Below are 20,016 nucleotides of genomic sequence, written 5' to 3'. Positions count from 1 at the left end.
ACCGTCACCAAATGTTTTCTGTGACACACTTTAGGTGACGGTTTCAAACCGTCACCATATATGTTTAGTGACGGTTTGCCCTTTTTTGGTGACAGTTTTCTCTGTCACAAAAGACACATTCTGTTGTAGTGGCTCGAAAATCCATCAAAAACATAAAACGTATTTTTTTATTTTTTATTTCTTTTATTTCATATATTTCATATATTTTTTTAATTATTATAAATATTTTAAAAAAATAAAAAAATTTACAATATTATTAAAAAAATACTTTCTTAATTATTAAGTTAAAAAATTAAAAAAAAAACATTCAAGACCGCATTTGTCAATGATCTACTACCCAAACTAACATGATCACCGAGCATCAGTTAAATAAAAAATATCACATCTGAGTTGTATTCCCTTGAAAACAACAACGCATTTCATACAAATAGGAAAACTGTAACAACCACCTACCGAGGAGGAGGAGGAGGAGGAGCAGGTGGTAGGGCGGCAGTAGTCAAGTGAAGCGGCAGCAAGTGACAAACCCTAGATCTCTAAGGTAACTTCTGGAAACCGAAAGACAAGTGCAAGTGAAGTGTGTGGTTTAAGTGAAGTGAAGTTGTCGGCAGGACACACGCATGGGTCGCGGGCCTAGGCTTCTCCGTGGGCTTCTTAGTTGGAATAGTGAGTAGTTATGAGTCTGTTATTTTCATTTCAGTGTCAAGTCCTTCTTTAAGTGGGCCGTGGGCCTGAGTCTTATTATTAGCCTTTTAATTGTTGAGTCCGTTGTAAGTGGCCTGGTATGGCCCATTCGTAAGTCTTTATAGGGTAGTTCCTGGAATATGTGAGGTATCAAAAAGTTAATCAAAAATGCTATTCTCTCCCGTGTGTTTCCTGGAGGCGCTTTCCCTCGAAGAAAGCTATTACCGTTTTCCATTTCTCCTACTATTTCTTTCCATATCTATCAGTTGTGTTACAAATTGGTATCAGCAGACAACCGATTCTCTGTTACTTCAAAAATTCAAACATGGTTGATGACACAAGAATGACTCAGTTACAAGAAGGTCTTAATGCTGTACAAAAAACAGCATAAGGGCTGGGTACAGAGGTAATAGCCATTAAAGGACAGCTTGAGGCAGTTATACAACAACTAGCAATCTTGAATGTGATAATGCAGCAGAGGAACAGCAGTGGAGACTCTTCTTCCAATGTTCAGAATCAGGAGGATTCAAACCCTCAACGTCCACACGGCGAGGTCCAAGCTCGCACCATCCGACTTGATTTTTCGGTGTTTCATGGAGAGGATCCTGTAAGTTGGATTTACAAGGTGAATCAGTTTTTTTCTTTACATAATACACTACCATAACACAAACTCAGACTTGTCTCATTTCACATGGAGGGTAAGGCCCTCTCCCTTGGTTCGAAGGAATGGAAGAATCTGGACAGATTCCAGATTGGGAGGCATTTATTATTGCATTATTAGTAAGATTTGACCCTAGTGTGTATGATGACCCTATGGAGGCCTTGACAAAATTGAGACAAAATGGGACGGTAGAGGACTATAAAGTAAGGTTTGAAACCTTAGCTAATAGATTAAAGGCATTGACAGATCCCTACAAACTCAGTTGTTTTATTAGTGGACTAAGCGATGACATCCGGTTGACTGTGAAAATGTTCAACCCCCCTGACTTAAACTCAGCCTACAGTTTAGCCAAAATTCAAGTAGAAAAAAAATCATCAAGAAAAGCCCAACCAGATTTAGCCATAACTACTCCCTAGGCCTAGGCATCCTCAAAACCCCCAACCAGCCACCTCTTTCTCATCCAAAGAACCCACAATATGCCAATAAACCATTTTCGAAACCTTCATTTCCCATCCAGAAAATCAACCAACAGCAAATGCAAGAGAGGAGGGAGAAGGGAGAAGGGACTATGCTATTATTGTGATTCAAAATGGCACCTGGGCCATAAGTGTGAAAGGCCTAAGCTGTATGTATTGGAAGATGTCTTGCTGGAAGTTGATTCGGCAATGGCGGCTTGTGAGGACAGGTCTTTTAATGATGTCTCAAGTGAGGAACCACCTCGACCCGACCTGGTTGAGACCCAAAACAGCCCAGAAATTTCACTCCATGCACTCACTGGATCTCAAGGCCCAAGAACCATGTGTGTGAAAGGAAAAATTTGCAGCCAATGGGTGACCATATTGGTGGATATAGGGTCTACTCATAGTTTTTTGGACCCAGCAGTGATAAATAAAAATAAACTTCCTCTTGACACCAACGTGAGGGTGCAGGTGAGAGTGGCGAATGGTGAATTACTTCCTAGTGAAGGCAAGTGCAATGGGGTTAATGTGTTAATCCGGGGAACTGTTTTCCCAGTGGATGTCCATGTTCTGGTTTTGGCGGGCTGCGACATGGTGTTGGGAATTAATTGGCTAAGGGACTTAGGGTCCATTTTATGGAACTTTGAGAAGTTGGTGATGCAATTTCAGTACCAAGGCAGGTTGGTATCCATCTATGGACTAGCAGGAGTTAAAATGATAGAAGAAGGAACTTTTAAGAGGCCCGATGGGTTAGAAAAAAAGGGCATTATACTACAAGTAATGGAAGGGGTCAAAACCAGCAGCTCTACAACTGTAGAAGAAGTTCCAGTAGTGTTACAGCCACTGTTACAGCAATTCCCCGAGGTGTTTTCATCACCTAATGGACTGCCCCCATCCCGAACTCATGACCATACCATTAACTTACTACCCGGAACTAAACCCATTTCCCTAAGGCCATACCGTTACCCATACTACCAAAAGGAAGAGATTGAAAAAATAGTGCAAGAACTTCTCTCCACAGGGGTTATACAGCTTAGTCAAAGTCCCTACTCATCCTCGGTGTTGCTGGTCCGTAAGGCAGATGGTCCATGGAGACTTTGTGTCGACTACCGGGGCGTAAATAAGGCCACTATCAAGGATAAATATCCTATTCCAGTGGTGGAGCTTATGGATGAACTGTACGGAGCAATAATTTTTTCTAAGCTGGTGTAACGACCCGACCCTATATTTTTTAGGGATAAAATTTGAATAATTTTATTAAGGCTCTATTATTATTATTATTATTATTATTTTTACTATTATTATTTCTGTCCAACCCTTGAATCCTCTTCATAATACAACTCCTCTTGCCGGATTTTTCTTCTATTTTGAATTTCAAACAACCTACTCACATGCACATACACATGCACGTCTCTTTTTTTTTTCTAGGGTTTTCTTCTAGGTTCTGAAACATATATTCATACGCATGGCAAGCCGCAAGTTCTCCACCGTAAATCCTCCTCTCACGCATCAAACGTACGCATGCACGGCTCCTTTCTTTTCCTCCGCTTGCACGACACTGTATTTATTTATACACTCACGCACACAGAGCACTTGCCACAAACCTCCTCCCCTCAAACCGCAGCACACGTCCGAGAAGACAAGCTCCACCATCTCCCTCAAGCTCGTCCAGCAGACCACCTCTCCCTCCACCGTAAATCCCACTGCCGCGTTGGTTCACTTTTCCTCCACACACAACCACTGCACGCCACCGGGAAACCGTAGCACCACCTTGCCGAAGCCAAGCAAACCACGTCGCAGCCCCTCCCTCTGGCCACCTCGTTGCCCAGTAGCGGAACCACCGCACGGCCCGCCCTCGAAAAAGCCATAAACCCGCTGCCATCCTCCCCTGTTTTAGCCCTAAAAAACAGAGCATTGAGCTCTTCGACCGTAAGCCACAGCCCGGCCACCCTCAGCCACAGAAATCGCCGACCAGCACAACCCAGTGGCACCCACTCCGTCCCGGTAAGCCACGACCGTCGTCGTCCCTCTCTTTCTCTCGGTTTGTTTGCGGCTTGTTTGAACTCCCGCTCTCTTCCTCTCGGCGTCAACTCCCACTCTCCCCCTCTCGGCGTCATACCACCACTGCCCAGAGAACCCAGTCGCGTCTCCGGTCCTTCCCCAGCCACCCAGAGCCGCCGCGCATCAGCTTCCTCTCTCGGTGAGCATCGCACCCTACCCGATTGCATGCATTTCCTTTCACGCGTAAACCGGATCATGCAACCCGTAAACCATTCTTTTCTTTAGGTTAGTTATATTACAAAAATGCCCCTCTATTTTATTTTCCCAAAATACCCATGTATAGTATGTTATTTTCCAAAAATATCCTTGCTTATTTAAGACTAGCGGGTAAGGCTATTTTAGTGTCGGGAAGTGTTTAGGTTTAGAAAATATAGACTATTTTAGTAGTTAGGGTTTTAAATAGAATCACTTATTTAATTAGAAATTTATGCAAAATACGTGTTTATTTTTATAGGCGACCGATTTCGTGCCGAAAATAGTGGATTAGCATTGCAAGGTAAGTAGCATGATCATATCCTTACGCATATGTACAGTGAGCTGTTTGTCTTTTTATAAAAGATATTATGCATGTATGCCCTTTATTGGAAATCTTTTTTTTACGTATCCAAAACATGATAAATTTATGAAAAAGTCATGATTTTATGTGAAAGATTATTCATGAAATTATTTATGAAATGCATGATTTTATGTGAAGATTATTCATAAAATTATTTATAAAATGCATGATTTTATGTGAAAGATTATTCATAAAATTATTTAAGAAATGCATGATTTTATGAGAGAGTTATTTTCGTAAAATATTTATGAAAAATCATGATTTTATGCGATGAAACATGTATCACAACATTTATGAAAGAATGCGATTTCGTTTGAAATCTATGATACGATATGACAAGTATATATGTGATTTCTTTTGAAATCTATGAAATGACAAGTATGCAAGTATGATTTGATAAAATATGTAACGGCCTATGTTATGATATGAAAACGGTACCTATGTTATGGGCATATTGCATTGCCAGGTCGTGCATGCTGGTAGTGCACCCAGTATTGTCTTCCTTATGTATGGATTCCACAACCCGCGGCCACGGGCGGAATCAGAATCTTTTTAGATTCGCTAACCCTAACTCACGGGGGTCAACAGTGGGTAACGGCCTATGATAAGTGAAAGATAAGTTAATGTTCATGCTCATGATTTTTATGCATGTATTTATGAATATGCACGATTTTCAAGACACCTTATGTTTATTATGTTTACTGTATGATGTGTTGCTTATTGAGTATTCGACTCATTTTAGTTTGTTTTCATGTTTTTAAACCCCCCAGGTGACGACATTTATGAAGATGAGACTGCAGGACAGGATTTGACTCCAGGAGGCAAGGCTGAGGCCTAGACAGATTTTTGCTATGATTATTTCTATGGTTTAAATAAATTATTTTGATAAGCACATAAGACTTCTGTATTTTTTTTATAAATGCTTCCGCAGACTTTATTTTGAATTTTCAGTATTTATTGAAGTTTGTTATTTTATGGAATTCTTTCGTATCTGGCGCGTTGTTAAAAAGGAAAAGCTTTTTATATTTAAGTTTAGTAGTAGCACACTGACTCCTCGAAAATTCTAAAATGTCTTTTCGGGAACGGGGTGTTACAGCTGGATTTGAGGTCGGGTTACCACCAAATCCGGGTCAAACCAGAGGATATTCCCAAAACAGCATTTCAGACGCATGAGGGCCATAATGAGTTCCTAGTGATGCCTTTTGGGCTAACTAATGCACCCTCCACTTTCCAAAGCTTCATGAATGAGGTATTTAGGCCCTATTTAAGAAAGTTTATTCTTGTTTTTTTTTATGATATTCTCGTGTACAACAAATCAGTGGAAGAACAGGTACAACACATCCATGTCACCCTTGACATACTGTGTCAACATGAGCTGTACGCCAAGCGGTCAAAGTGCCACTTTAGGTGTAAGGAAGTAGCCTATTTGGGCCATCTGATTTCAGCGGAAGGAGTGCAAGCAGATCCGGGAAAACTACACGCCATGTTAGACTGGTCCTTACCCAAGTCACTTAAGGGCTTGAGGGGATTTTTGGGGTTAACGGGATATTACTGTCAGTTCATAAAAGGCTATGGGGGAATTGCTTCTCCCTTAACCCAAATGTTAAAAAAGGATTCTTTCAAGTGGAGTGATGAAGCACGGCTGGCTTTCAACAAGCTAAAGGAGGTTGTCACCCAACCCCCTGTGTTAGCTCTTCCAGATTTTTTAAAACCATTCATTATAGAGTGATGCCTCAGGCAACACTATTGGGGCTGTTTTGATGCAACAAGGCAGGCCTCTAGCCTTTTTCAGCCAAGCCCTAAAGGGAAGAGCTCTCATGATGTCAACTTATGAAAATGAACTGTTTGCTTTGGTTTCCTCAGTCATTAAATGGCGGCATTACCTACTAGGCCAGGCCTTTGTGGTACGGACTGACCAGCAGAGTCTCAAGCACCTTTTAGATCAAAAGGTGGGAACTCCTATGCAACAACGATGGATTACTAAGTTGCTTGGTTATGATTTTGTAGTGGAGTACAAAAAAGGAGTGGAAAATAAAGTTGTTGATGCCTTATCGCGGAAGGAAGTTGATGGGGGGGCTGAATTGATGTTGATTTCATTCCCTAGTGTCCAATGGCTGGAAGATTTAAGGGCAGCGTGTGAAGAGGATACACAGATGCAGAACATGACCAAGTCATTTTCAGAGGGCAAGCTGGGCCCTAAGTACACAATGAGGGAGGGTCTCCTAATGTATAAGGGCAGGTTGTATATCCCTCGACAGGAGGAATTTAAGAATAGACGGCTGGAACTGTCGCACAACAGCTCGTGGGGGGGCCACTCGGGGTATGACAAGACCATCCATCGTATGAGAATGGATTTCTATTAGGAAGGCCTCAAGAGAGATGTTAAGGCTTTTATCCTAAATTGTGATGTGTGCCAAAGAGTTAAAATCGACAACACCCTCCCTAGTGGGCTACTGCAGCCACTACCTGTGCCTGCACAACCATGGACTCATATAACCATGGATTTTGTGGAAGGGTTACCTAACTCTCAAAGGTTCAACACGTTGTGGGTCGTGGTTGGCAGGCTGACTAAATACAACCACCTTATCTCGATCAAACATCCCTACACTGCTAGGGACATTGCTCATCTATTTTTCAAACACATCTTCCAGTTATATGGTCTGCTACAATCCATTGTGTCTGACCGAGAAAGCACCCATTTTTGGCAAGAGATTTTCTCATTACAGGGGGTTCAACTCTCCCTAAGCACAACCTATCATCCGCAAACCGACAGACAATCTGAAGCTGTCAACAAAACTGTTGAGAACTACCTAAGATGTTTTAGTGGAGATCGACCTAAGGATTGGGCTAAGTGGGTACCCCTAGCTGAGTGGTGGTACAATTCCACTAAGCATTCCTCTACACGGATCACTCCCTATGAGGCTTTGTATGGCCAATCGCCTCCGAGGCTTTTAAACTATGTACCAGGGACAACACGGGCTGAAACAGTGGACCACACATTGAAAACAAGGGATAAGATATCACAGCTTCTCAAACACAATTTACAGACGGCACAAGCTAGGATGAAAAAATATTTTGACCTTAAAAGAAAAGAGCAGCAGTTCATCGAAGGGGATGAAGTATACCTCAGGCTTCAGCCGTATTGACAGAGCACGGTGGCGCAGAGACAAAATCTCAAGCTATCTCCTCGATTTTTTGGTCCCTTTCGGGTTCTGCAGAGAGTAGGACAGGTGGCCTACAAGTTGGATCTTCCCAGCTCCTCACGGATTCACAGCACCTTCCATGTTTCACAACTCAAAAAGAAGTTGGGATCCAAGGTGACAGCTCTCCCGCCGTTGCCTCTAGTGGACGAAAATAGAGTGATTCGGCCAGAGCCAGCCGAAATATTGAGCCGCCGCATGGTTAAAACCGACAACCAAGCTCAGGCAGAGCTACTGGTTCGATAGAAGGGTCAAGAGGCCGGAGACGCAACATGGGAAGGTTACACAATACTCAAAACCGAGTTCCCCCACCTTGCGGGCAAGATGTTCTAAACAGGGGGGCTATGTAACAACCACCTACAGAGGAGGAGGAGGAGCAGGTGGTAGGGCGGCAGTAGTCAAGGGAAGTGGTAGCAAGTGACAAACCCTAGATCTCTAAGGTAACTTCTGGAAACTGAAACACAAGTGCAAGTGAAGTGTGTGGTTTAAGTGAAGTGAAGTTGTCGGCAGGACACACGCATGGGTCGCGGGCCTAGGCTTCTCCGTGGGCTTCTTAGTTGGATTAGTGAGTAGTTATGAGTCTGTTATTTTCATTCCAGTGTCAAGTCCTTCTTTAAGTGGGCCGTGGGCCTGAGTCTTATTATTAGCCTTTTAATTGTTGAGTCCATTGTAAGTGGCCTGGTATGGCACATTCGTAAGTCTTTATAGGATAGTTCCTGGAATATGTGAGGTATCAAAAAGTTAATCAAAAATCCTATTCTCTCCCGTGTGTTTCCTGGAGGCGCTTTCCCTCGAAGAAAGCTATTACCGTTTTCTATTTCTCCTGCTATTTATTTCCATATCTATCAGTTGTGTTACAAAAACCAATAAATATATTGTTGTACGAACTCCAAAAAGCAACAATTCAGCAAAAAAAATAGGAAAATGTTAGAGGTGGGAGCCCCAGCGGGAGCAATGTATTTTATTGCGTGTATTTTCTAATTTTTTTATATAAAATTTTTAAATATTTTTAAAAAATAAAAAAATTTATAATATTATTAAAAAATATTTTCTTAATCACGAAATTCGTGATTAATGAAGTATTTTTTAATATTTTTTTTACTTTTTAATTATAAAAATATTTTTAATGATATTCTAAATTTAATTTTTTAAAAATATTAAAAAATATTAAAAAAATCTATTTAAATAATAACTTAAAAAAAAATACATGTGAATACATACTAACATGAAAAAATGCCAGACCTTGTGACGGGACAATAAATTACACTCAGGCTGCTCGACGATCGGCCCCACTAAATCCAACCTCTCTGCGATCCCCCAAGCCTCTGTGATCTACTGGGCGGACCACTCGCTAGTCCCCCAGTAGAATGCCCAGCCCTTATTGATCACGTAGTTCATTGCCCTCACGATCTCCTCAATCGGCGTGGATGAGCCTGGGCTGTGGCAATAAACGACATCGACATAGTCCATGTCGAGGCGCTTGAGGGAGGCCTTGGTCCCCTCGACGACGTGCTTCCTGGAGAGACCCTTGTCGTTGGGGCCCGAACCGCCCTAGAATATCTTGGTGGAAACGACGATATCGGAACGCTTCCACCCGAGCTCCCGAATGGCTTGGGCCATAATCTCCTCGGCGCGGCCAATGGCGTAGACCTCGGCATTATCGAAGAAGTTGACGCCGTGGTCGCGGCAGCACTGGAGCAGCGTCTTCGCCTCCTTGACTTCGAGCTGGTTCCCGAAGCTCACCCACGCTCCGTACGAGAGCTGGCTCACCTTCAGTCCCCGATCTCCCCAAGTTGTTGTACTGCATTTTCTCTTTGCTATTTTACTTTAGTTCGCAGAGAATGTGAGAGACAGCTAGAACAAACGTGCTTGCGTGTGCTCCTCATACGTAGAGGAGGGAGAGGGTGGAGTGATCGGATGAGGTGATAAATGGCGTGTTACGGTGCAAATTACATACGACGCGTGGCTAAAAATAGTGAAATGACTATTTTGTTGTTTTGAAAGTCGGAGTAATCTTTAGATGCGGGCGGCAGCACTGGTGTCGATCTGAGTGTGACTATTTTTTTATTTTATTTTTTTCTAATTTTTTTTTTTTAAATGCTAATTTGCCTTCTGTGTTTGACGGTTATTACATTTTATTTATTTTTAAATATTTTTAAAAAATTACTAAATTTGTATGTTTTTCTAAAATATTTAAAAGAAAAGACAACATAAACTAGCAGTCATGCCCAAAAGTAAAAGAGCTGGTAGTACAATGGCATCATCTTTTCTTTTTAAGGATTTATTTTGTATTATTTACTATTTATTTTCACATTTCACGCTCATAATTTTTTTATAAAACGTGAGAGTAGTTTTTATAGAGCATAGAAGTATTTTCATAAGATGTAAGATAAGAGGTGATGAATAGTAGTTGATAAGAAGAATTTTTTTTATTTTTTTTAATAAAGTTTTGTAAACGTGGACTATTCATCATTTATTTTCAAGTGAATATAAAAAATAATTTTTTATCTAATAATCTATCTATTCTGTCAACTCTCTGAGTAAAAGAAATCAAATAATTCATTAGCTGAAAATCTTGTAAGATATTATTTTGACATTTTTGAATAAAAATATTTATTAACATCCACCCAACATTACCAAGAGTTTTAGTTTATACCTTGAGTTATCAATAGGTTTCATTTTTTAATATTAGTTAAGAATTGGTGATTAAAGATTAATAAAAATAAGACCATTAATTAAACATAATATTGAATCTACAAAATGAAATATATTGGTAATAAATTAATAATAGCTTAGAGTTTTTTTGGTATCCTAACAAATTTCAATCAAACCTAAAAATATTATTTTGGCGGGGGGCGGGGACGAGGTGCGTAATGCAGCATTTATCCTAATTAACTACTTAATTGTAATTAATTAAGTAGGTAGAAGTAGAACTCCCACATGAAATTACTGACACGAGCATGTGGTAATAATTAATCTATTATTTATTATATAATATATTAATGGAGCCGCTAGTAATCAAGACAGAGGAGAGAGGAGGTACGCATGAAATCCCATCAGTATTAGTTCAACGAAGAAATTAGAAATCATTTAAGGTTGTGTTTGAATGTTGAAATGAGTTGAATTGAGTTGAGTTGAGATGATAAAATATTGTTAGAATATTATTTTTTAATATTATTATTATTTTGAGATTTGAAAAAGTTGAATTGTTTATTATATTTTATATTGAAATTTGAAAAAATTATAATGATGAGTTGAGATGAGTTGAGAGTAATTAACTAACCAAACGAAGCCTAAAAGAAAGTATATATATGCCAATATATAATTACTTTACATACAATTGATCATCAAATGCTTGCATAAGACTCTTTATCCGGCCGGTTATGGGTTCCAACCCAGATTTTATCCGGACAGGAACCCGCATCACCCATAACCGTCCCAACCCGGATTGAACCATGGGATTGCATATATAAAACAGATCGAAGAGCATTCAATAAAGTGCAAATGATTATAGATATGAGTTTAGAACATGCAAAGTGTGAAAAATACTATATCTTCTTTATACTTAAAATACATATAATGTGAACAGTAATAAATAGTAACCGTGAACAGTAATCAATGGGTTCGAACGTAATGTCACTGTGTTTCTCTATGAGTTGAGCCGAGAATAGGTTTGTGCGTGTGAATGCCACTGTGCGATGTAATACCACAATCCTCGTCCCTCTCTACATCATTACAGCAAAACCACAATAAAATGACAATAAAATCACCACAAATCACCACAAAATAAAAAAATCATCACACAACTCACCAAATCAAAACACAAGTTTCCACATAAATCGCAAATCACATATCAGGGTCATAGGCTAGAGCTTGGGAAGGAGGGAGAGTCCGTGAGAGAGTGAGAGAGAGTGGGCATGCATGAGGGGTAGATCGGGGCCATGGGTGGTTGGGGTAGATCGATGGTGGCCAGAGGAAGCTCATGACGGTGGCTGGACACCATGGGTCGTGGCGCATGGCGGTAGAAGTGGGAGAACCCATGCGTAAGGGAGGTGGACTTCGTGGGGGCAAACGGCAAGGAGATGGAGACCGAGCTCACTGGAGGGGGATGGCCGGTGGGAGATGAGGCTACCGTGGAGGTGGTGGCGCTGGAGGATGGTGCACGGCGGCACAGAAAAATCAAGCCCATTCGGGCTCTGCACAACCGAGAGAGTGGAAGAGAGAGCATGAGAGAGAGAGACCGGTGTGGGGGGACTCGCCGGAGTGAGGTGGTGCCAGTGGAAGGGGCAGTGAGGCTCACCAGCGCACGGCGGCGCCGGGCTGGGCAGATGAAGATTCGGCTAGGAGAGGGGCAGCATACCACGTACGCGTGAGCTGAGGGAGGAGAGAGAGAGGAGAGGGAAAAGTGAGAGAGAAGGAAGAGGGTTTGGGTATTTACCCAGTCCCTTCGTCTTGGGGTCTTCCGATCTAATGGTAAAAGATTAAAATATTGATTTGAATATACGTAAACATTAACTTAATTAAAAACATTGAAATAAATGATAAAATTTTATTAAATATTTTTAAGAAATTAATCTCAACCCTTCATTTTAAGTCCTTAGATTTGATCTAACAATAGAAATTTAAACACTGATTTAAACTAATTTAAAATTTAAATAATTAATATATAAATAGCATATCATACATAAACTATCAAATTTAATTTATAAAATACTAATATTTTATCATTAAATAAATGATAAAAGTTTATTAAATATTTTTTAGAAATTAAAACCATATAAATAATTAGAGTTTTAACATAATTTAAGTATGATAATATCCTTAATTAACTAAATAAATAGCATATCATACATAAACTATCAAATTTAATTTATAAAATACTAATCTTCCATCATTAAATAAATGATAAAATTTTACTAAATATTTTTAAGAAATTAAAACCATATAAATAATTAGAGTTTTAACATAATTTAAATATGATAATATTCTTAATTAACTAAATTAGGCAAACGTGCTTGAGGAAGGAGAGAGAGGGAGAAAGGAAAAGTGGGGAAAAATGTTAGTTTTTGAGTTTTAAATTTCAACCATTCATCTTTAATATTCAGATTTAATCTAACGGTAGAAATTTAAATATTGATTTAAACTAACATAAAATAGATAATTAAAATATAAATATTCTATCATATACTTAAAATTAATTTTAATTTATAAAATACTAATTTTTCATCATTAAATAAAAGATAAAATTTTAGTGAACATTTTTAAGAAAATAATATTATATCGTACACTTAAAATCAACTTTAATTTATAAAATACTAATTTTTCATCATTAAATAAATGATGAAGTTTTACTGAACATTTTTAAAAGAAAAAAACTATCTAATTAATTTGAATTTTTATTATAATTTAAATTTTATAATAAATGATGAACATAAATAAATAATAATTTTACTCTTATACATTAGATTATTTTAATATTCGAAGTTACACTTTATTTTTTTTTTCTTTACCACTGCTGGTATATCTACTGTATATATAAACGCGAATGTTAGATGAACAGTTTTTTCGTCTAATATTTTTTTTTCGATTTTGCCCCTACTTTTGTATTTGTTTTCCTTTCTGTCCTAAATTTCTATTACCTTCTGTTCACATTTTTACCGTTTTACCCTTCTTTTACCGACAATGTATGATGTATTCATCATTTCTGTTGGACGAAGAATCCAACTATATACACTAACAAATTTGAAGCAAAACTTCACAGATCTAGAATAAGAGTGCGTTTGGATGTTAAACTGAATTGAGTTGAGTTGATATGATAAAATATTGTTAGAATATTATTGTTTATTATTATTATTATTTTGAGATTTAAAAAAATTGAATTGTTTATTATATTTTGTGTTGGAATTTAAAAAAATTGTAATGATGAGTTGGGATGAGTTTAAGTTCCAAATGAAGCCGATGTCGAGATCTGTCAAAGTTTATAAACATAAAAACCAAAAAAAAAAAAAAAAAATTGACCAATAGATCTGAAGTAAAACTTCTCAGATTTAGAATGAAATTGCAGAGTTCGAAAAAAAAAAGAAAAAAAAAGAGATCTGCAGAGCAAAAAAGAGGAAATATATGAAACAACAGATCTGAAGAAAAAATTCATCATTTATTGAAGAATCTCGTGCATTCATACATACTTTTCTTTTCACTTTCATAGGTTAGTGCACACTGTTACTCCCCGCATGCTAGGGGTAGCAGCCCTATGGCCAATGGATTCGCTCATGGCCAAGGGTTGGAATCTCATTCCGTCAGAATGCAGCACTAAGTGCACTACCAGATACTATTGCCTGACATTGCAATCTGCCCATTCATTCATTGGGTACCCCTTTCATTCATTTAGTCGTTACGTATTTTCATACATTTCATGCTTTCAAGCCTTTCTTTGCTTTCCATTCATTCATTCATTCATGTCAGCTATAACGAGCTGGAGTTTCATTTTTTCATGTGCATGAGCATGAGTTTTCATTCTTTTCTTTTCTTTCATTTAACAGTCATTTCATGAGAAAACATTCATTTTCATGAGAAAACATCATTTCATGAGAAAAACATTGTTTGGGGCCGTAAGTCCGAAAATCGTCTTTCATGCCATGCATTTTTGTGGAAGATACATACAACAGATACCGTGTATAGTCATCCATTCACATGCGTACAATTAATACTTTTGGGGTGCATGAAAAGGGGCTGCCAAGGAAGGTCGTACATACTTATACTTTAAAATGACATGCTTATCGTGTTTTTTCATAAAACGTCTACCTTTTCATGGAAAACCGTTTCTTTCATTCTTTTCGAAAGGAAAAGTGTTTTGTTTTGTTTTTCTTATCTTTTGGAAAACTCCAGAAGGGTATGAACGTAACACTTAACTGGAATCCATGCTAATTTCATACCATGCAGTCCATTCATGCGCGTGTCAGATGGCAACCTACATGCGTACACATAACCTTAACGTTATTCTCTATCTAGTACATAAACAATTGAACTAGAAATAGAACTATGATTTACTTAGAACACTCTCCTTCTATACCATGCTCTTTCATGTCCCTTACTATGACAAGACCTTCAGGGACCCATTACGGTCACAATCTCTTTCAACATTAACGTTCTATTTCGAGTGCTTACTCGCTAGGGTGAACCCATGATTCACCTTAGGATTAAGATACTAAGACCTCTGTCTCATTCTTCTCATTAATAAAGTTCCGACACATGACTCAGTCCGACTAAGCCACACATCCCATCCTTAGACAGTACACTTGTCATTACCTTCATGTATCTTAGCTCACTCTAATCCTCACGCCTATCCATACACGTCACATAGCTCTAAGCCGCTACAGGGCTTAAGCGCGGCTTAAGCAATGTGTCACCAAACTCAAGACATATTGACCATTATATACGGTGAATCCCTCCGGCACATGTGTTTAACCAGATTACACACATGTCTTACTCCTTTATCACTTAAGACCAACATATTATACATTGGTCATCGGCTCGTATGGACAAGCACCATACTCCGATACCAACCTTCTCATACCCGGCTAGCACGACTCTCCGTGCTACCTGAACCTCTTGACAGTTCATCCCAACACTTAATATGATAGGACTCCATTCATAACTACACCTTACGTCACGCCATATAGCTCGAGACTATCCCCAAGCCACACCATGACCTCGTCACGTCACCCGACATACACCCGAACCCATCACAGCATGACTTCTTGCTTGGCCACATCACTTCGTGACGTTGCTCAGTCATGCTTCCGCTGCACTACTCTGATACTTTCCAACCACTTCGCACATACTCCCGGCCATAGGTTAATTACACGGTGACACCCGTCACCCCGGACTACTGGCCATGCCACTACTACAGCACATAAACCACAACCACACTTCACAGTACAATCCACAACACTACATAGCACACTTTCCAACTACGCCCAACACTTCATGTCACGACACATCACAACACCTTACTACACAACAACTTCATAATACTAACAGCACAGGCCACAACCTAGTCAACTAACCAACATCCAACATAAGTAACAAGGGATAGAGAGTTATACCGTCGACGGGATAATCCGTGCTTTGCTCGTTGACCGTCACAGTCGATGACATTGGAAGGAACGTACGGGGCGGCTATACCGTGTACGGTGACTGTTTAGGCGGTTGGATAGATAGGCATGGTCTTGGAAGGGCTCATGATGGCCTTGTGATGGTGGCAAGGAGCATAGCACGACGAATCTGGCCGTGTGTAGTGGCAGTCAGTCATGCGCAGTGAATGTCCACAGTGCAAAATGGCTGCCCACTACATAAAGTAGTGGTTCGGGCTTAGGGTTAGACCAAGGGAGGTCAAGGGAGGTTGCTGGTAGAGTCGTGGAGGCTTCATGGTGGTGGCACGACGGTCCATGGTGGTGGAGGGGAAACTAGCCGTGTGTGAGACGGAGAGATTCCGTGAGAGAGTGAGGGAGAGTGAGGGAGCATAGGTGGCAGATCGGGGCCATGGGTGATTGGGATGGGTCAGTGGTGGCCTGAGGATGCCGGAGAGGGTGGTCATACGCCGTGGGTGGTGGCGTACGGTGGTGGAGGTGGCCTAAGGGGGAGTGGACATCGGTGAGAGAGTGAAGGAAGGTGAGCATGCATGGTGGCTTGGTTGGACGTGGGGATGGCTAGGAGAGGTGGTCGATGGCCAAAGGAGGTCCCGGTGGTGGTGTTGTGGCCGGAGGAGGTGGAGCTTCGCCGTGGGTGTGGAGAACCCATGGAAGAGAGAGGTAGACTTCGTGGGGGCAAATGACAGGGAGATGAAGGCCGAGCTTGTTGGAGGAGGATGGCCGATGGGAGGGGAGGCTACTGTGGAGGTGGTGGCACCGGAGGATGGCACACGGCGACGCAACAATATCAAGCCCATTCGGGTTGTGCACTACCGAGAGAGAGGAAGAGAGAGTGTGAGAGAGGGAGACCGGTGTGGGGGGGACTCGCCGAAGTGATGTGATGCATGTGGAAGGGGCGGTGAGGCTCACTGGTGCATGGCGGCGCCGGGCTGGGTAGTGGAGGAATCGGGCATGGGGGAAAGCTGCGTATGACGTATGTTGAAGGAGAGGGCGGAGAGAGAGAGAGCTAGGGAAAAAGTGAGGGAGAAAGAGAGAGGCTGGGGTTTTATTCTAAAACCCAACGTCTGGGGATCTACGCAACGATTTAACGACGGGCCTCAAACACAGTTTTAAAATGCATAAACGTTAATTTAATTAAAAGTACTGAGATGAATTAAGATAGAATATTATTTAAAATAATATTCCTTCATCATTAATAAAATGATGAAATCTTACTTAACATATTTAAGAGAATGAAACCATTAAATTAATTTAAAGATTTTATCATTATTTAAATCACATAATATTTTAAATAACTAGAATCATTTATATAAAATGATTCCCCACAATTGTAATATTTTTAGAGCTCTTCAAAGATATTATAATTGAGTTATTTAAAATATTACTTAGTTAAATAACGATGAAAATATTCCATTTAAAATATGCAACTTCAAAACACAAATCTAGCTTTAAAAATCACATAGTATCTTTAAAAACACGCTATTGAGGCCTGACACGCATAACGAGGCTCTTAGACACTAGAGAGAAGCAGACAGTTACGTCCTCTCCTCATCGTAATAAATTTCATCTCTGGAATTTACTTACTTTAGAAGGAAGAATGAGCAAGATGTTATAGATTGACTTGTACCATCACCATCAGTATTATTATTAATATTATCTTGTGAATTATAAAGCTTTCAATAACTCTTGTATTCTATTTTTTAAAATATATCGTTAAAATTTATTTTTTTATTTTATTTTACATTTTAATTTGTACAATATATTATATATCAATTTATCTATTTTTTCTTTTTAATATTATATTATTTAATAATTTGTTGGAAAAAAGTACAAGGAGAGACAAAGTGCATAAAAAGAGAAAAGATAAATAAAATATTATTACATTTGTGTACAGTTTACGGTTAGAAGTAGCTGAATACTGTAGCAAAATAGAAAAGAGATTTGAAAATACATGATCCGTTAGATGCAGTTTTAAACTACTTTTCTTTACGTTTTACATAAAAATGAAGAAAAATGCAAAACGGGCTCCCGTTCAATTTGCCCAATTACTGATTTTACTTTTTTCTTAAATTTTTTAACTTAGTGATTAAGAAAATATTATTTAATAATATTATAAATTTTTTAATTTTTTAAAAATTATTTAAAAGTGTTAAAAAATAATATAAATTTTTTTAATTTTTTAATTTAAATTTTTACATTATATTTTTAACACTTTTAAATATTTTAAAAAAAAATCAACGCTAGAGAACCCAATTGCTCTTATTTTTGACCCGCAGGAACACCATAAAGCTAACCGTACCCTTCTTTTCTTTTCTTTTTTTTTAGTCAGACTAAACATCAAATCTGTTTTCTCCGTGCCTTTTTCCATTTCATAATTTTCTATAAATATTTTGATTTTTCTTAATAAATATAATAATTAATAAGTCATAATTAGAATAATATATTTTCACAACTTGATATTTTTGAAAACAGGTAGGGATAGAGTTACTATTCTATTACTATCCATCTACTATCCAAGTACATTTTAAGTTTTTTTTTATCATTTTTAAGTATTTTTTTAACATACTTAATCACTAAGAAAAAATTATAAAAATATATAATTTTACTAATACTCACTTCTTTAATCATTAAGTAAAATTAAAAACTAAAAAAAAAATCAAATACAAAAAAATTAGTAATAGTAGAGTAATAACTCTATCATTATTCTTTGAGAATATTGAATAAATCTGCATTTTGGAGTTTTATTAGGAAATTTGAAACTAATAAATTGAAAAAAAAAAATATTGGAAGGGGTATTTGAGCCTCACAATTTTAGCTAAGAGATAAAGTCAAGAAGATGACTCAGATTCCTAATAAGAGACAGACTCAGATTCCTAATAAGAGATAGACACAGACTCCTAACAGGAGATGGACTCACACTCCTAAAAGGAAAAGGTTTCACAATGCAAATAAGACTATCATTCCAAGGAATAACCTCTATAAATAGTCTACAAGAGGTAACAAATAGGAGACTTGAAGTACTAAACTTGATTCACTTCTTCTTTACATATATTTATTCTCATATTGCTATGATGACTTTGGCATCGCAGACTCCACATGGCAACCAAGGCCGCCCCTTCATTTGTTACAGGTGATCCGTGTGGTTGGTGGTATGAAACATGTCCTTTAAAATAATGCTATCTTTGAGATCTTTACAGACTTCAATATAATTTTCACATGCCAACTACTACGCAATCACGCACAAATCGTGATTTCTGAACACCGGAATTGAGAGAAGCTTATTCTCTGACTCATGATGTCTTCAACTTTGTTATTTTCTATTATTTATTTTCCTAACGCTGCAGTGAATGGTTAACAAAAAAATAAAAGAGAGAGAATGAACGCGGGAAGCACACTGCACGTACAATGTCCACTGGGCACGTACAACATGCATTACACATGTGCCATGCACAGTGCATGAAGGGGATGCATGGCATGCACCCAGTTCCATCACCAGGCGGAAGCTATGGCCACCATTGACTGGCCGGTAATCCACCGTGATGCGACATATTCGGAGATAGGAACGCAGCGGATACCTCCGCCGGTAACTTGACGGAGTAAAGAGCTATGTGTGCTGCCACAAAAGGCCGCCCGCTGCCGGAGCCCCATGCATTGACGTCGATAAGTTGGCGGAGACATCACTGGCAGCCACCAAAACCGTCGGCACTGTCTGTCACTGGCTGGTTAGTTCCTCCACCAGGGAGCCACTCACATTAGCCACAGCACGCACATTGTAGATAAACATGAAGGTCCACTAACCAGCTGTCCATGAGCTGGCAGGGCCGCCACCAGCATCCCCCTGCACCGCCGGCAGCTTCTGCCTCCTGTAGGGTGTTTCCCCTATGCTGAGAACCAACCATGTTGGGCTCAATGCTAGGGGCATAGAGAATCAATGCACGACACTGCAAAGGACCACCACCAAAACCAGGAGTCAATGCGCCGGTGAGCTTGTGCTGGAGTCAAGTGTAGCATGACTGCGCATGTGCCATGCACAATGCACGTAAGGGTGCAAGTCATGCATCCGGTTCTTTTGCCAGATGGCAAAACCTGCAGCCACCGTTGATCATCCAGTAACCCACCAATGATGAAATAGAGGCGGAGATACAACGACTGTGAAGACTTCTGCCGGGACCGCACCAGATCGGAGCACTGTGTAAGCTGCAGGTAGAGAGCAACCAACTGCCAGAGGCCCATGCATTGGCATCTGTAA

At 39.3% G+C, this 20,016-nt stretch overlaps 1 pseudogene; it reads right to left on the bottom strand.

Moving 5' to 3' along the window:
* The window catches only part of LOC109016750, a 34,754-nt pseudogene extending 25,297 nt beyond the window's left edge, over window positions 1–9,457 (bottom strand).
* Between the last annotated feature and the right edge of the window lie 10,559 nt (window positions 9,458–20,016).

Source organism: Juglans regia, chromosome 7, assembly GCF_001411555.2.
Source record: "Juglans regia cultivar Chandler chromosome 7, Walnut 2.0, whole genome shotgun sequence".
Lineage (NCBI taxonomy): Eukaryota > Viridiplantae > Streptophyta > Magnoliopsida > Fagales > Juglandaceae > Juglans > Juglans regia.
Note: the sequence above shows the minus strand (reverse complement) of the source record. Positions and strands in the feature narration are given on the sequence as shown.